The 18173-nt window shown below is 46.2% G+C and overlaps 1 protein-coding gene across 1 annotated transcript in view; it reads right to left on the reverse strand.

Moving 5' to 3' along the window:
• SEZ6 (seizure related 6 homolog) overlaps window positions 1-18173 on the reverse strand; it is an 823732-nt gene that overhangs the window by 524003 nt on the left and 281556 nt on the right. The window lies entirely within an intron of this gene.

Raw genomic sequence — 18173 nt, forward strand, 5'->3', positions numbered from 1 at the left:
CGCCTCAGAAATTGCCCGTAGTCGGAAACGCGGATGGCTCACAGCGGGCGAGGATTACCAGGCAGCAAGGGAAGATTACTGAAAATTACAGTTATAACGTCGGCGACGTGAAAGTCATGGGACGACGGAGGGGACGGAGAAAAAGCTGAATAACCACGTTAAAAGGGCAGGCCGTGAACTGGAGAACATCTGTCATTGCATGTGTGTTTTTGAGCGCCTGATGTCTGAGAACCACGCTTCAAGACACTTAGAAGATTAGATACTAAATCATGCATTAACAAAAAACCTTCACTGGTTTTTACATAGTGAAGTGGTGTTAATCTGATTTCACGAATCCAGAGCACAGGCGCACAAGTTTTCTGAAAAGAAAGAGTTTTGACTTACTTAACTTTTTATAAATAAAAAGTATGTATTTCTACAATTCAGTAAGTAAGCCTAGAAATGGCTGAAAGGAAAACTATTTTTATCGAACGTGCAGAACTCAGGATTAGCTTTTAAACAGTGTTTAGAAAGTAAGCATAACGTTCTGGTGTATTTTGCTGTTTAAACTGTTAGCAGTAGGTACGGCACACAGTACAACGGGGGTCAGTATACTGTATAGAAATTAAGTTTTACAGAACAACTTTATGTTCGACGGTGTCACCTGGAGAAGTGAAGTACACTTGGATAGTCCGTGATATCATGACAGCTGGGTATAGCTCTGTAGTGCCCCCGATATAATCAACCTGGAGCCACTAGGGTCGTGTATCCGTTTGTGCCAGGAATCCTCCCTTGGTAACTAGAAGGGATATACAACAGTAATCATGAGTTACATAAACAAATGGAAACAAACATCCCCAGACACTGTTCTTAGTAGCACAGTGAGATTATAGCCAGGCAGTAGAACTGTGATCAATAAAGGAAAACGAGACTGGGTGATCACAGCTTGCAGCACAGAACCTGGACCATGTACACTGGCCTGTCCCAGCACTTCCAGAAGGCCAACTAATAAGGCGGGTCAGAGCATCTTGCACGATGGATGCTAAGAGGAAGAGCGTGAGGATTGCGTCACAAGAGGGGGCACCGTAAGGGATGTGAGCATAAGGAGGAAGTGTGTTGTCTTCATCTTGGATGCAAAAGGTCATGAAGAGCCGATCCTAACTGTAGGAATGTTCTTGCCTCCTCACTCCAAAATAGTATTCTCTTCGAATCACCCCAAAAAATAGGACCATTCGATGCCAGCCAGCTGTTGCTGGGTGAGTGCGTGCTTTCCAAAGGCATGTTATGGGATGCAGCACTAGCTGAAGGGCTAAATCTAGGAAAAGGGACATAGCCTTCTCCATCTTAGGGTGTGAGAATAGGCCAAGAGCACAAGCCTTCCAGCTGCCTTCATCACCGCACTCCGAAAAATGATGTAAGAGATCCATAACAGATGTCCAGCAGGCACGCGAATGGCACGCCAACATGTCATACATGTCAACCCTGGAAAGATGACACTACACAGTGAGTACGCTACTGGGAAGAAGCCGTTAATCTTTTCCAGGGTTCAGTATGCTCTGTGAAGAATATACAACTGTATCATTAAATAGCAGATGTTATGGGATACTGCCAATGGGAGAGAAATTGCTTGGTCCCAGCCTGCATCATCCAGCTACCTCCCCACTTCACCCTCCCCTTGAGCCTGTAAGGTGATCAAACTTGTTGTTTACTTATGCTTGTTTTTCTGCTAGTTTTCTTTGATCAGCTTCAAAGCACAAAAGCACTCCAATCTGCAGTTCTCTATAGGATAGAAGATTTCACTGTATGATATTTCTTAATAACTGTCAGATAAGGCATCTAAAGATAATCACCTAGTAGGCTTTTCTCAGAAATTAAAGTGATGCTACCAGCAGGAGGGCTTACAACTTACTCTGAAGCCAGATTACAGTGCACCGTGTTTGTAAATGAAAGCGGCTGGTATGCTACCTCTGCTGTGCTGGGGCACAAGTTGACACCTCTTACCTTTTTCTAAAATGCACAGAGTCTACTCTTTAAAAATAGGGTGGGGAGTCCATGCATCGGGATTCAACCCCGACTTGTGCCCTGACTCCTGAATTAGGGGACATGAAATTAGGCCTGGGGTGCCCTGGGGCCTGCAGCTTGCCCTACCTCAACAACGCGGTACCCAAACGGTCATTGGCCACCTCCTGTTCATGTCGTCTCAGAGATCACAGAAAGAGGAGTTTAAGATTTGTGGTGTCGGGTCTGGGTCACAAAAATGGGATCAGGTAAGCTTATAAAGCCATCTGTGGGTTGCCTTGACTCTCTTCTCCTAAGGCATAGCCCGGATGTGACTGAGGACTCAGGAGCCCTTGTGGTGGGGAAGGCTAGCTGCTTAACGAAGCCAGGATTTGTAATCGGTAAGGGACTAGATTTCATGATGGCGCTGAAGTGTCTCTCTGCATTTTCATTCCGAGGCAATAATTTATTCACGGGGGGCTCGTGGGTGCGAGTGGTGGGGACATGGGGCTTCTGAGATGCTCACTTGGGTGGTGCCTAGGATCACTTCCAATAGATATGGATGGTTTCACGCATGTGAAGGTTGCACGGAATGGGAAAGGGGAGCCTGGCTCTACGTCTGTGAAGTCTACTCCTGGAATATGTAAGTACTTTATGTAGGTTAGAATCATTGTTTCTGTTAGGTTAGCTGGAGATAGGCTTATGGTTTGCAGCACCTTTGCAGTTATATGTGTTGATGTCAATTAAGCGTGTGAATTTGTCATGAATGATTTCTTGAAATGCTAGAAATGTTTTGTGTTGTATCTTAATTAATACGATCTGTGTGTCAAACCAAGGAGGGTTTCAAGGCATCCTGCATTGCCTCGTTGTTCTTGGGACAGCTGAGAGCACCTCTGGGCACCTCATAGGCCTAAGCCTGGGCAGCATCAGTGGAAGCTTCCCAAACCCAAAGAACAGGCTCAGGATAGAGAGCTAAAGAGGCAGTAAAGTGGATCACAAGGGGCAACACTGGACATTTCATTACATGCAGAACAGGTACAGCACATGCCACAGCCCGAAAGCTTCCTTTACATATATAGAACAGTAACGTACGGACAGCAACAGTGTATGCCCTTCCACGCTCCACCCTCAACCACACAAAGGTGTAACAAGAGTGCAAGCTTTCCTTCCTCTCCACAGAACAGTAGCAACACCAGCAGCCTGCGTTTCCTCTCTCTCTCTCACACACAGCAAAGGCAGGGTATGTGCAGACACATTCCAAATGGCCTCTGAGTGGAGTGTGAGAGTGCGGTGGATTCATGTCAATGATGGCCTGAATATGAACACAAGTTACACTGCTTTGTAACATCAGGAAGAGACGGCACTCAGCAGACCAGAGCAGCATTCTCTGCTTGATATGTCAGCAAGCACAGACCCTCGCCATGACCTCTATGAAGATCGAGGGCTACAACTCTTGATTCTGCTGAAGCCCTGAGAAACCCCCGAGCCATCAAGCCACCCAGGCCGAAAGAGTTGTGAAAACTGTGTTTGCTCTGCACCACACTCAACAATCTAATGAGTCACTTCCAAAAATCACTTCATTATTATTTCATAAGAATGTTATATACGTATGTTATACTGACACGTTTGCCCAATAGGGTGGCTTTATAATTTCTAAAATGTGCAGTAACTCCTGCTACTGCACATGTCGGAATTATGTGTTTTTTTAATCACACCTCGAACATACTGGGTATGATAAAAATTACATCCACCATTACACTTCAGAAGTAGGGGCGGCTGGTGTTCAAGGGCTAAGGGGCTGCGCCCCTAACCTTTTCTGGCCTCTTTAGTGAAGCCTATATTTAATTACATGATGAAAGTAAAACATTTTCTGCACAACATTTTCCGAGTGAAAGTTGTGCACTTTGAAAAGCCCCACTGCGCCTGCGTCAGTATGTGGCTGAAAGCTGCACAGCAGGGCTGACAGGGCTTGCCCACGCAAAGCCCTTACGTTTTCTCAGAACCAGTGACGTCCCTGGCTTATCTCCTCCCTTAATATCTCTCCGATATTATTCTCCACCCTTTCCTATTTACTCAAATGGTGGGGTGTGATCAGAAGGGTCTACGTACCAGAGGTCACATTTTATTAAAAGAATGTGGCAGTTGGAGCTCTATCTTTTTTACAGACAATAAGAAAAAGATCTGTTCCCTCAGCTCTCCTCTCCTTTCACTGCCTCTGTAGGTGATTTCGTCTCTCAAGAGCAGTAATGGTTCCAGTCATTTATCATGGCTAGTTATTGTTTTATTTCTTCTGCAGGCTAATGACGTGATATGTCATATTAAACATGTAATCTGCAGCTCAAGTAAACGTGTAGCTTTTATCACTGAAACTGCTGGATACTGGATGGTTGAGGCAATGTGTGTTTGTTTGAATGTGTTTGCAGGGCTTGACTGAGTGGCTGGGAAAATGTGGGTGTCTGTGTATAAGAGTTGTGTGAATGGCAGTGGATGACAATGTGGATGAGTAAATGGGTAGGTGACCAAAGGCGTTGGGTGAGTAGGTGAATGGAAATACGTGGGTAGTGAGGCTCTCTCACAAGGTGCAATTCCGTCTTGTATTTGTGCCCCACCACTGCTTTCAGTCACCAGCCACCACTGTTCAGAAGGTCAAACCTGCCGGGATTTTAAGGGATTTAAATGCCAAGAAAAATACTGCGACATAAAGATTTTGGTAAGTTAGCACCAAAATACCTACGACAGGTGCTATTAATCACCCCCTGTATCGTTATCTATCAGGTCTGATAATTATTGAGCCTACCACTAGGTTAGTGATAATGATGGCCTTTGAGTCATAATTCTGACCTGTTGGAATAGAAATGTCCTCTGTATGGTAATGGACGTGCACCCCTGCCATGACTGTCACAGCTGCAGTGACATCTGGATCCTTGGTATTCTTTTTTTTCATCAGGTGTGAACACGGCTCATGCATGTGCACAATGAGTTAGGCCTGTTGCATGGATTGCTGTCTTTCTAGACCAGGAAGGGCACAGAAAGCATTACCTCGACAGTAGTAAAGAGCTACTGCCCTTACCCAGAATTAAATAGCACGAGCGCGGTGGTGGCAGCATACCGTTTTGGGGCAGGTGATCCGCAGAGTGAACACAAATGTTTACCTCTATCACTGTAGTGGGACCTACCAGCCCACTTAATGTAAAGTTCTGCTGCTGTGTACCTCGCTCGCCTTTGGCCTAAATAACGGTTGTATATAGCGCTGTGCAGCACAGAGTGTGTGTGCATGTTGTAACGTATGTGTGCCTGTGTATGATACAGTACATGGAGGACTGTGGGTCCCATATTGGACACTCAAGGCCTGAGAGAGGCACATGGGGGTGGTGGTGCCATCCCAGACAGATGTTTGAATTGCCTTCATCCGAGAGATGGGTGGGACACACACTCTGGAGGAAGGGAGAGTGAGGCTCTCCTATGCACTTCAAAAGGGTTCTTTGATTCTGTAAAGGTCACTGGTCAGTGGGGCCTGGGTACATCTTGGGAAGGAGATGGGTCTGAAAAGGGAATCATACACAATTGGGCTGAGGGCCTTGGTAACCTTTTCATAGGCATATATCAGTGAGAGTGACTTTCAGGCACGATCATCTAGTTAATCCCATGGCTTGTGTATGGTGCTATCATTAGTGGAGTCACTCCTGCTGTGACAGACTGCTTCCTGGACAGAGGACAGAGGAGTGGACACTGTAAAGGGGGCAGCCCTAATATCACAAACTTCAAAGACTCAAACACGAACTCACTCCAGTATCTGAAATGGATTATAAAAAGGGATGGGTAAGCTTTCCAAAATTGTCATAGTGGAGCAGTACATCAGCGTGGAGAAGCTCAGCATACGTTTTGCCTGTTGTGACAAACACTGGAGCTTACCAATCCCCTTGCTGGTTGATGAGACATCTCCCAGGAGAATGAAGACCACTACCCAGGAGCCTCGAGCACCAGCATCTGCCTGCCTACCAAGTCTAGAGGATGCTGTGAGGAGTAGGAGGGGAGTATCTGGAGGGAGAGCAGTCCAGTAGGGATCTTGTTGAGTGGATACCTGAAGCAAAGTGGGACATTCTGGGTCCCCCATTGAGGATCATTGCACCTATTAGGCCATCTGCCCGAGCAATGCTGTAATTGACCCTCATTCCCAGGTGGGGCTGTTGTGAAGGTAAGGGCTGTCGTCCTGGTACAGCACTGTGACGTAGAAGCGGAACATCACCTCTGCAGTGTTGTGACCTGAAGGGGCCACTGCCTTATGTGAGCTGTTCACAACCCCTTTGTCAGGAGGGGGCCGTTGTGAAGGTAAGGGCCCTCACCTGGGTACAGTTGTACAGTGAAGAAGTGGGCCGTTGCCCATGAAGTGTTGTTACCCAAAGAGGCTGCTGTCTTTTATGAGCAGTTCATGACCCCCGTGTCCAGGTGGGGATTGTTTTGAAAGGCAAGAGAAGTCAACCTGGACCAGTGCTGTGGTGAAGAAGTGGGCCATTGCCATGCAGTATTGGGACTCAAAGAGGCCACTGCTTTATATGAGCTGTTCCTAACCCTCGCTGCCAAGAGGTGGCCGTGGTGAAGATAAGAGCCACCACACTGTTACAGTGCTCATGTAAAGAAGCAGGCTATTGGACATGCAGAGTTCTGACCAGAAGAGACCATTGCCCAGAATCCAATGCTCACAATCTCCATATGCCAGGTGGAGTCTGCAGTGAATAGAAGGGCAATTGCCCTTGTACAGCTCTGTAGCAAGGTGACCTGAAGAGCCCATCACCTGGAATACGTTCTTTGGGAGGCCTGTTGCCAGGAGGGGAAACCGCAATAAGGATAGGTCCATCTCCTGGATCAGTGTGCACTACAGCAGCATAGCGGGTTGTGAACCAAAGAGAAGAGTACTGATTCTATCATCAGAAACCAGGAGCACCCGAGACAGGCTCTGGAAGACTTACCATAAGAGTGAAGGTGCGCTGTTGATGTCTCCTACCACGCTGCAGCATCCAGACTTCTGTTCACCACTGGGCCGTTGATATCCAGGTATGATCCTCTACTTCCATAGCCTGTGTGTGGGGCTATCACGATTTAAGTCACTTCTGCTGTGACAGACTGCTTCATGGACACAAGACAGGACTGAGGAATGGGCACTGCCAGATCACAACTCCATGGAAGAGTGGGTAAGACTAATTGCAGGGCCATTGAGCCCTGGGGAAACTTGCTCTGACTACAAGTACTACTGCACTGGGACACTTTGACTGTTACAGAAGCATTTGTAGATTTTCTAAGACTTGTATTTTTAGTAGGGTCTAACCTGAAAGATCGCCTCACATGCATGAGGAATAACCACCATCCTTAGAAAAGCATGTGATACTTGGGGACTTACTCAACCAACGCTAGAGTGCCAGCCCTTCAAAGACTGGGTGTATTTTTGTTGTGTGACATATTTCACTATGTGTCCATTTATAAAGACTATTTATTTCATAACAGCAAGTATCTGGCTGGACGGTCAGTTATTGAGGTTGCGGGACATGTTTTTAGTTGTGAGTTTGTGTTCATATTACATCTATTTTCCCTTGTCCCTCAGAAGGCTTGGAATGCTCGACCACGCTACCACAGAGAGTCAAGTGTGGAAAGAATAGTACTTGGCCCAGTTACTCAGGACCCGTAGTAGGCCAGGAGTAAATGACCAAAAAAAAAAACACAGTTTGGCCTAGTATCTCCTACTTGTCCTGTGTCCCTCTGAAAGGGGGTTCTGACAAGACCTCTTCACCTACCCATAGTTGTTAACTGCGAGAATAGAGCATTACCTGTATTAAGGTGGGGGAGACACATCACATACTAAGGAATACTAGGAATTGCTTGCATTGTGGAAAAAAGCAGGCACAAGGGGCTTTTACACTTGCCACTAACCATGGGTGTAATGCTGTCTGTGATGGTAATGTGGAGGTGCACGCTGTACGTGATATTATTACTATGTATTGGTATGAGGGTGTGTACAATTGCGTGATATGAAAGTCTGTGATTAGGTGACCACATGTGTCAAAATATGTGTGAGATGCTGTGCAGTGCGTTGGTTTGGTGGTTCATGAATGCATGTGTTCATGTATTATGCAAACAGACAAAGGGTGGCGTGCACATGGGTTGCAACAATGCCGTCTCCAGGGTCCCTCTTCTATCTCTGTCCCTAAAATGGCGTCTCCTTAGATTCCACATACATCATTTGTTAACCTGTCCACGACATGTCAAAACATTCCGAGGGGTGAATTTTCTCATTCCCATGAAGTGAAAATTCTCCATAGAGGAGCAGGAGGAGTATTATTGGTGGGTTGTTGGGACGGGGTGGTGCACTGATTTGGTTAAAGATATTGTCTTTGTGGGAACTCTTCTTTTGCAGGCAGCTGCTGGAAAGGCGGTGTAAGTTTTGGAGATGTGGTTCGTCACTTCTGTGCACTATTTGCTCTCTTCTTAAAACATTTCTCCAATGAGGCTGCATCACTAGAAACCAACATATATAAACAACAAACAGAGGCAGAAGTGAACAAAAACTACTTTTCGAGAAGAGTGGAGGTGGCACTCAGACGGAGAAACTTTTAGGCCCTTACGAAGAGCAAAGTGGTTGTTTTTTAAAGAAACCAAAGTGGAGAATCGATTTGGCAAACACCAGGGAGGGAAGAGCTATTCAATATGGAAAGGGTGTGGCATGTCTGTCATTGCTCAATATGTTTAGGCGATGTCTCTCTTTGGCAGATAAAATCATAGCTAAATGGCTTCTGCCTTTAATTATGAAAATATGCTAAACGTTTGTATGTAATAGTTAAAGTGAAGAAAGAGAATAATTCTATGGCAATTTGCTTACTAACAGCTTCTAATTATTTTGATGAAAGTCATCAATAAAAGGCTGACAGATCAGAGAGGCTTCAAATGTCAAGTACAATGTTTCTTTTTATTACACGTTACAGTACATGTTATTTTCTGTTTAATTACTTGTCATTACATTAAAATTATTTCACCACCTGCATATACGCTGCAAGAAACGGTGCTGCCTTTTATAGTTCCAGGAAGACACAGGGTGAGATGTCTTGAAGAGCTGTTAGGGTGTCTAGAGAGAGGGAAGCAAAGGCTCTTCTCAGACACTGGGCGCAGTGTCATTCACACACTGACTCATGCATCACTCATTGATTGCTTGTAACTGTCAGTCATGACATATGGAGTTTCTCCTTTGCGATGGAATTACCATTTCATTGACGCGGCAGTCAGTCGAGCCCTCAAGGGGACCCTTTATTAGGTTTTGACTTATTGGCCAACAACACATGACTCCTCTCTAGCAAAGAAGATACTTTGCTACTTTAAAACAAAGACTGCGCTTACGACAGCTGCAAGTGGGAAGGCAGTGTGCACATATACAAGCAGTGTGCACACATACAAACAGTGCAGTTAGGCAGTGTTCACACAACAAATAATGCAGTTAGGCAGTGTACACACTCAAAACTACAGGTGGGTGGTGTGTGAGCAGCTGAGCCATATCCCTCCCCTGCATTTTTCAGAGATTGCCTAACATACACTGAGGTATGTGTAAGGGGCATGGAGAGGTGCTAGCGTAAGATTGTATGTGGACGGTGGATGTATGACTTTAGCATCCATTACTTCACCAGGCATGCATTTATCATGCGTGGTAAGTGTACTTAAGGTATATTTAATTGTTAATTCAGTTTATGGGGAGTTCAGAGTGATCTACCCTGAACTCTCCCCTTTTAATTTAATTTTACATTTATTTTTTTTCCTTAATGGGGGACTTACCCCCTTTCTTTAATTACCTCTAACACACTTTATTCCCACCCATCCCAAAACCTAAAATGATCAAAATTATCCTTACCACCCCCAGGAGCTAAAATTATCCCTAAAACCCTACCCACTCGTACACCCTAAAAATACTCTAACCACCCTATCCACGTACCCTCCTCATAACCCTAAAAAGAGGGAGCACTGTGACATCATCAGTGCTACTCCATTCAAGTGCTGCACTGTTGCATGAGCTCCCTGTAGCCACATTTCTGGGAATGACCATTGGAAACGGCGCACTGCTTTTCTTCCATCGTGTTTAGTGCAATACCGTTCCATGTGGATGCACAGTCTGTGCACAGTGTATTATGCTGTACCTGCATTTTCTTACAGACCCCCTCAGTTAATTTTCCATTTCCATGTCTCTAGCAATCCATCCTTCCATACCCATCTCTCCACATTTATGAATCCATCATCCATCCACGCTCATTCGTTCATCCATCTTATCCTCCCACAGCCACATAGTCATCCATTCACCACCCAAACATGAATTCATCTACTTATGTCAATGAGTGCAATTCACCCTACACCCTCACATGCATCAGTCCCGCTATGCACCTCCCAGGCGGGACTGGCTGTAGCGGGCATTGGGCATTTCCCTGGGAGGCTGGAAGGGTGGGGGCTGGTTTTACAGCAGTGGGGGCCGCTTTTGTTACTGGGGGGCGGTTTTGCAGCAGTGCTCCAATATCAACCTCCAGTAACAAAAGCAGCAGTGCTTCACACTTGCAGCCCTTCCCCTCTCCCCTCGGGGCTGGTCTGACAAAATTGCGAGGGCTGCTTTGGGTTCCCAGTCTGGCCGTGTGCACCTCCACTCACTCTTCCACTCACCGAACCACATACCTAAACACCAAGATTAAAGCCAAGCTGCAGTATCATAACCAAGCTGACGGATGGTTTGTATCTACCTCCTGGATGATAACTAAACTGCTCAATTATACTCAAGCAGGCAGATATTAACAGAGTTACCACATCATAAACAAGCAGCAACCAAGCTTCGGGATAATTTGCAAGTAAATCACCAGATCATAAACTAGTTAAATGGCCATAACTTATTTATCATTTATTTTGCATTTTTATAAAGCACTGCTTAGTGCAGACGTGTTGCAGTCCACAACAAAATGTTGAGGTGTAAGTCAACCCTTACAAACAACAATTTTAATAAAGCATCAACAATATAGTCAATTCAACTTGAGGACAGCCAAAAACACAAGATTACTGAGTGCTTCCAATTAGTAGGGATGAGAGAGTACAAAGAGAGGAAAAAGACGAAAAGATGAGAATAAGTAGAAAGAAAGCTGCCAGAATGGACTAGGCTTCCCCAACTTAGGGGAGCCACCATCTATTGCGGGGGTGCTGGGGCCTGCAAAGCATGTATTGGAGATTGTGCCCCATGGGACGGCAGTGCAGGCCTGGGCACCACTATGTCACCGCCAGAAGGACATAGTCCTTCTGGGTTAGAGAAAGATTTCTGGGCCAGCCGGGGTCAGAAGCACGCTGGCTCTGCCTTTAAAAGGTGCGGTGAGGCAGGAAGCGGGCCTCTTTGTCATTGCTTGCTGTCAAGGACACCACGTACCACCACGACCCGATGACCTTCAGTGCACCATGCCAACTTCCGGCGTCTCTAATTCCTGCCCTCCAGGAGCCGCACAGGCAGGGTACTTGTTTCCCCACCCACCATACCCAGAGCAAAGGACAATTAAGGTCTTGATCACTAGGAAGTATGCATTGCATTGTACAATTGTTGTATACTATGTCTAACAGCAGTTTCTTCCTTTCCAATTCGGAGTGTCATATCTAATGCTGATTTGTTGTATTTTGCATGCAGGTGAGGTCATGATTGGCAGGAACTCTTTGGGTCCCCTGCTGCATCCTTTTTTTAGCAAAACGATGGATAACACATCAGTGTAAGAGGAACCTCAAAGGGATGCTGGCAGCATGTCATAGGGAAATTGCAGTGGTGCGGGGTGCTGGGGGTGGTCACTGACACATGGTCCGTTCCTGTCATCTCCTGCACAGGCGCAGTCGGCACGGCATAGCACAGGCCCTTTGGGGAAAGGAAAAAAGTGGGTGCAGGGGATGCCCAAGGTAGGTATCCTAGAGGGAGATGGCCCCCTGCACAAGAGCTGGTAGAGGGGGGAGCAGGAGGGTGGGGTCTCCCCTATAGAGGCTCCTGCCCTCTGACCTGGGGGGCAAAAAAGGGTCATGAAGCCAGTTATGATCTCACTCGGGAACTGTTTTCTCTCTTTCCTTGCACAGAAACAAAGTAGTTAGGATTATGAGACTCCAAAGTATTAGAGGCTCAGTTATGGACAGGCTCCTTTATGTAACAAATATGTATATAGGAAATGTGGTTACTGTGCAAAATAATTTTGGTGTTATTGACATAATGTCTTGTGTGTACAATAAACTAGGGCATGAGATCCTTCGATCTCAAATTCAAACGTGTTGTCTCAGGCTAAGTCATTTGTGGATGTCACATGAGGGAGGGGACCGGTAGGGTGTCACATTAATCCCAGGGTCCTCGGTGCCTCCCAGGCCATAGTGGAATGAGAAGTGAGATATAAAGGTAAACTTAGAGGGAGAGATGATATCAATAAAAGAAGCATATAGGAGGTTCGGAGGAAGAAGACTTGGGAGTGGGAAACGGCAGACAGGCGGAGTAGCCTAATGAGAGATGAGACAACAGATGGGTCAAAAGAATTCATGACTGAGTTTTGAGTATTTAACCTAACTGTTTAGTAACGGCCAAGACACTGTCACAACCAAGCTGTGAAATTGTAGACACGTTCCTAGACTCTTCAAGAGAAAACAATGCTAGTTCACCTTTTCAGATTTCCCTGTGCAGGTACGCGTTCAAGTCAAGAAGCATAGTAGGGTGATCCAGCGTATAGAGTACACTATAAAACCCTAGTTGTCAATTAATTTATCCAACGTTCAAATTATGTTTGGGTTAGACCTAAGGGGGCCCCTCTGCAAAATTCATGGAGGGGGACCTCCACACTTCAGACCCAGTGATGAGCTCTCATGCCAGGAGCCTGCCATCCATGCACAGTGCCAGAGGGGTCCCCCCTGGAGCTCGCCCTCCCCATCTTCCCCCATCCCCTCGCACAGCAGGGCTGCGGGGGCTAGTGTTACGCCACTGGTTTGGGTCTCTTCCAGTTCAATCTGATCAGCTAGTCTAAAGGAGCTGCACTTGCACTGGCTGGGCTGAAGCGCTAGCTCCAATCTAGCCATTCTGGTCCCTGTCTGTCAGTCTCCAGGCAGGAGCTGTAAAAGGAGTCGGGGCGCCTGCGCGGCCATGTCCTTGGAGCCGCTGAGGTCACCTCATAATGAGGTTCTGCACCTTGAAGTATGCTGAGGAACGGCGCACCCTGTGAAGGACGCTGGCTGGCGACTCCGCTGGTGGCATTAAGTCGATAGGACATTGACTGCCGTTCTGAAAACCAAGGGTGATCCTTGGCAGAGGAACGATCCCCATCGATCGCAGCTGTGCCTTGCTCCAGCGGGATACTCCTCCAGGGGCCGTGGCATTGAGAGAAGAAGCAGACATTACAGGAGTCCCGGTAACAAGGCCGACCTTCTTCTTGGCAAAAAAGAGAAGTGTTGCATAGGAAGGGCTTAATGAAAATGCTTAAAAATATGAGAAGCTGATCATATGCCTTCGCTGAGCCCAAAAAAACACTTGTTTTAAAATTGAGCAATGATCTGTGATGCCCTCTAATAGTTAGTATGCAGACCGGGGCACTAGAAAATCCGAAACGTCAAGCCCCTTTCTGTTCAGTGCCAGGTTCTCCAGGCACTCAAAGGGCAAACCTCCCCTTGACTGGTATTTTTGAAGATACGGGCACTGTTGGACATTAAAAGTAACTAGCTGTGATCGAGGGAAATCAAAGAGTTAGTTTGAATAAATTTGAGAAATGATTACCCTAAGGGCACAACCTGCTCTGCTCTGCTAGGAATCACTGTGGTTCGACCGATGGATCATTCATGCAAGACTGTTACCCCATGCCCTTCGCGTAACCCTGGCTCCTCAAATGTCAAATATGCATCGAAAGTGCAAGCAGAAGCATCGCATTGGCTAGTAAAAACTAGCAGTGATTTATTTGGATCCCGAGGGCTTCACAAAGATTGGAAACTCCAGTGCCGGTTGTATGTCACAAGAAAATCATTAACAAAAATATGGTCTGACACAAATATTGTGTCCTAAGTGTCATTTATAAAAATATAACTCCACCGGGTTTAGATTCTGCGTTATTAATTCCAGTTGGGCTGCCCTTAATTAATTAATTACAGCTGCTCACATACAAGCCAAGTTCAGCTGCGTGCTGTCCCATGAGTACGGCGTCCCACCGCAGCTTCCCTGGACCACAAAGTACAATACTGACCACAGCCCCAACAGCCCCCCAAAGCCCCTAGTGTGCAGTGGGGATGACCCCAGCTCAGAGAATTCTCGTCTTCTTCATTACCTTTCATTAATCTTCCTTCGCCGTCATCGCCTTTTTTATCACCCCCTTTTGTGCACAACCATCCTGTAATATCTGGATTCACTAAGACAACTGGCTGGAGCAGTTATTAAATTTGAAAAAAAATCTATTATGTATTCCCTGAGGGCTTGACCTTTGAGCTCCCGCTTTGGCATCAATATTTGAGAGCCCTTTTGAAGCCGGTGCTGAACTCCGCTGCAGAAATCTGCTTTGAAATGAGATTAGACCTGGACAGAATGTCGAAAGCTCACCTCGGCGCCCCCTCCTCCGCCCTTGCTGGCGCGTTCTAAATGCCATTTCCCCTCGGTGAATTTGTTAAACCAGTGATGGTGTTTTGTCAAAGCCTTAATGGCTCTTGACAAAGCCGCTGGCTGCACTGCTACGCCAGGAACGCTTATTTTAAACAATCTCCACGGTGTTTGTTTATGAGGGGACGTGCAATTCTGTCCAAAGTGCGGCCGCCATCTTTGACTGCACGCCGCCAGCAAGGGTTCGCGTGTGTATTAGATGGCCCAGGGGCTGGCACAGCTGGCCAGGACCAGACTCTCGATCGGGCACCGGGAATTTTCCAGATGGGCTGAAAAAGAGGAGTTTTACTGCTGCTGGGGTCGATTTTATTGTTGGGGCTGGAACCGCCATATTTTGTGGCCGCATCACTTTGGTTTAAAACAAACAATACAAAACAAATGCTTTTAAAGCATGCCGAGTCTTACTATGCAGTGCTTCAAAACCACTTTTTTTCATTTGGGTGGTTCCTGTCTCCAGTAGAACCTCATGAGCAGTGCTGCCCTTAAGGGGAAGATGGGTTAGGGATCCGCTGCTTGACTCAGAGAGTACAGTATATGTACGATAAATGACTCTTCAAATCTCAAAACTACATAATATGACTGTTTCAATGCATTTCAGTTTAGTATATTAAATAATACCATTGCACTGAGTTGCAATTGTTAGAAGTGATAGATTCTAAACATGACCTTAGAAACATTCATGTATCCACCCCACTGCACTGATGGCAATACTATTAGTGAAAACAGTGGAAAGTCTGTTGTCTTTTGTTCCCCTATACTTGCTGTTGGGTGTTATTATGGATGGAGTATCATTACAGTATTTTCTTTTGTGCAGTGCACACCCTGAACTCGTGTATTTCTAAGTGCTCTTATGATGATGATGTAAAAGGAGGCACTGTGAACAAAAGTAATTGCCTACGATCATACAATGTGATCAAGTGGAAGCCAGGATTGATGGATGGTTTTCTGGTTTCATGTTATGCATTCAGCCACAACATCAATATCTTTTTATCTCTCCCATTTTAGATCAAAACTCAGTTCTTTGTCCTTAACTCTTAATGTTGATAAACTAGTTTCTTATGTTAAGTACACCTAGGCCATGCATGTTTCACATGGTCTGTCGTGATAGTGTTTGGGGAGGGTGATGTTTTAATTGCAGCAACTCAAATAAAAATCAGAGCACCCACCCTTGATGAGTTAATTGAGACCATCCACTCCACAAAGCTAATAGTCTTTATTAATTTTCATCCAATCTTGTATCAATTCATCCATCAACTCCTCACCCATCCAACTATTAATTCATTAATTGAGCTATGCACCCATGTCTCCAACCTCTGTCCATTTACTCAATGCTTGGACAAGGTTCTATAATGAAAAATGTGCTGTAAAACACACCATTTTGATCATTGCTTTCAACAATTTCTTGGGGGGAGAACTCTCCCTTCCAGTGGTCAGTCTCGCTTGATGAGTGTGCTCGGTATGTGCAGTATAAGGCCTTGGCTGCTAAAATTTTGGCTCCTATTCCTCCCTGCAGCTAGTTACCTCTCCTTTGTGTGTAAATCTATCAAGAAATAAAACCACAAGGAGGGTTATTGGCGTTTACTGTCCTGACCCCATCCCTCCAGTTCTCCTCTCCCCACAAAATGAAAGTATGTCTCGCCACCTGGATAGGGCGTGAAGAAATCCCCAGAAGAGGTACAAAGGATGGGGTGCCGTACTTGGCGGAGGAGCCCCTCACAGTAATGGTCGTAATATTCCAAAGACAAACACAGAGGTTCCTATGGATTTATTTCAACACTATTTGTGAATTTGAGATCAGCAAAAAAATGTACACGAAAACAAATCTACTCAGCATATCTGTCCAGTGTAGCACTGCACAATTTACACATTTGACTACAATGTTTTGAGCCAGTTATCTATTTATCTGTTAAGCCACACATATATATATCAAAAACATAGCGGGATAGGAAAAATGTTCAGAGGTGACAGAACAGTGCTTAGATGATTCAGAGCATCAACAAAACTGACTATTCAAATGTACAACACTTAAAAACAAGTGCCTGGGACTTAAGCATTTGGAGTGTTCGTACTTAGAATTGATCATCTCAAGCCAGGTGTAATTTAGCTCTTCAAGTACAGACATTTAAACATCATCCTTTCGTGTATAGAACCCGGAGACCGCCAGCAGGCCCTCACCCCCACACCACCAGCCATACGTAGACCGACAAACTTATTGGTTGGAAGAAGCTTTTATTACAAGTTATTTATGATATTTTTACATATAACTGCACCATAAATCACTTCAAATAAACTTTTTTATATTTACAAAAACATAAATCACATCCATAAGATATATTCAGTAACCATAAATCATTTACTTATGACAGGATCCCTTCCTGTCCTGAACCACCATTGGACCACACAAGTGAGCCGTACCTCACCTGTATCCCTAGGAGGGGCGGTTGTCCTGACTACACCCACACCCTCAGGGTTCTGCCCCCCCTCCAAACACCAATTTGCCTAGGGGTGTAACGGGGCGGCCAAGAGCGGGAGCCCCATAGCCCCCCCAGCGATCTGGGCTCCCTACCCCTTAATCTGGTGTGTACATCCACAGGTTGGCTCAGGACTTCAGGATCCTATCTCTGGTGTTAACCCGGGCCCCAGCCTTGGGGACCCCTCTGTTGGTCCTGGTTACTTTACCGACCGACACTCCAGCCGCCACAATGCAAGAAGGCCGAGCCTTCCTGGGGGGGGCGCATATGTAGCCCCCCACTGGCATGCGGCAGCTGGAACCGGTCGGAGCTGGCGCAGCCGAAACGCTCACCTTCCTAAACTTCCACCCCTACACCTCCCGAGGCGTGGGGGCGGAAGTAACAGGCCAGCCCATCGCACCACTAGTGCGAAGGGGTTCTTGGACCTCGGTGGTCCCGTCTTCTAAGGGACGCGCTCCCCCATCTTGAGGGGGCGCTCTTCCAAAAGTATTGGTTGGAGAAGTATCTCACCTTGTAACAGGGGCAGGGTGTACGTATAACTAGTGCATTATCCCATATTCTGAGGTCCCAAACTCTGAATGGTTTAGAAATTCTCCACCTGTTAATTGCCACACCCTTCAATATCGATAATTGGAGGTCTGCGATGACCACACCAAATATTAGGCCCACTGAGGAAGAGACGCCTGAGTCCCCAGCTCAGGCCGTGGACTTGCACCTCTGTTTTTATTCTCTGTTTTTCCAAGGGAAAAGCCAGTACGGAAGTATGAAGGGCTTCTCCTTTCAAAGCCACCTTGAATAGGCAAAATAAAGGGCTATTTTAGTTCTCGGGTGAGACACGGTGCCGACTTTAACCACAGAAGAGTTGAACATATGTATTAAAACCCCACAAAACTGTTACCTCGTGAAAGCCTCCTCTCTCGCCCTCATCCACTCAAACGCATTCGCCTCGGGGGTCATTTGTCAGGTGTGCTGCACCCCGAGCCCACACACCCTCACCTCTTCATAATGAAATGCTCATGTATTTCTTCCAAGGCCACCACAGGGTTAACGTGCTTCCGGCGGCTCGGGACCCTAATGCGCCG

Source organism: Pleurodeles waltl, chromosome 3_1 (genome assembly GCF_031143425.1).
Source record: "Pleurodeles waltl isolate 20211129_DDA chromosome 3_1, aPleWal1.hap1.20221129, whole genome shotgun sequence".
Lineage (NCBI taxonomy): Eukaryota > Metazoa > Chordata > Amphibia > Caudata > Salamandridae > Pleurodeles > Pleurodeles waltl.